Here is a 1,013-nt window from a genome sequence, read left to right on the forward strand (position 1 = left end):
TTTAGGTCTTTTAAAATATATCATAAGTTTAATGAAGTAACTATTCTGTCACATCATACGATAATTAGATAAAGATGATATTAGAGCAAAGAACAGATTGTACTAAGTTTTGGGATGTTAATGTATGTACTTATTTTGGTTTTGGAAAATTGTGAGGATTCCAGCCTAACAAGAACAATAATGCTAGGCTGGCATTATATCAGTGGTTAATTTTAGGATAGGGGTTCCCTTTCCACAAGGACATGCACCTGATGCATCAATGGCATCCGAGTTGCACACCAACTTGTCTAGTTTCCTGGATCCTGCAGTCCTTCCAATTTTAGTCTCTAGATAGTGCAGGATGGTGGAAATGATCCAATGCACGCAGGTATAGATTGAGAAGGAACTCCCCTAAAATTTGTCCTGCTTTTTGTTCTCAAGCCTCCTAAGTAGTTAAGAGTACAGATTGGAGCCCCTGGTGCCAAGCAGTAACAGTATTTTTAAAGCAATTAGACACATAGATGACAGGCTTGTGATTACCTCAGGAAAAGGATAAAAAAGAAGTGAAGCATAGAGGACAGACAGAATTTTAACTAGCTACTCAGAGGGTGAATTAGCTTAGTTAGCTACTCAGGAGGCCAAGATCTGAAGACCACTGTTCAAAGCCTGTGCAATCATGAAAAAACATGTGATTACCTCCAAAAAAGCAGAAGTGCAGCAGTGGCTCAAGTGGTAGACCACTATCCTGGGGCACAGATGATTAGAGCAGGAATGATGAATGCATGCATGAGCACATGAACATGCACGTGTGTGTACACACACAAATGAGTATTTCAATGCAGAGTTCTTTATTTTTTTATCTTGCTGTACTTTATTTCCCTGTATTAGTTCACAAATTAAGAAAATTAGCAAAGCAACTCTTTACATACAACTCATCATGTTTCTCTAAAGTCTACTCTCTTCATGGCAGCCTGCTTTTATTTGACCAAAAAGTAAATTATTCAGGAGATCAATTCATCTCCCTCAACTCTGTA

This window comes from Dipodomys merriami, unplaced genomic scaffold, assembly GCF_024711535.1.
Source record: "Dipodomys merriami isolate MVZ:Mamm:240054 unplaced genomic scaffold, mDipMer1.0.p SCAF_1517, whole genome shotgun sequence".
NCBI classification, from domain to species: Eukaryota; Metazoa; Chordata; class Mammalia; order Rodentia; family Heteromyidae; genus Dipodomys; species Dipodomys merriami.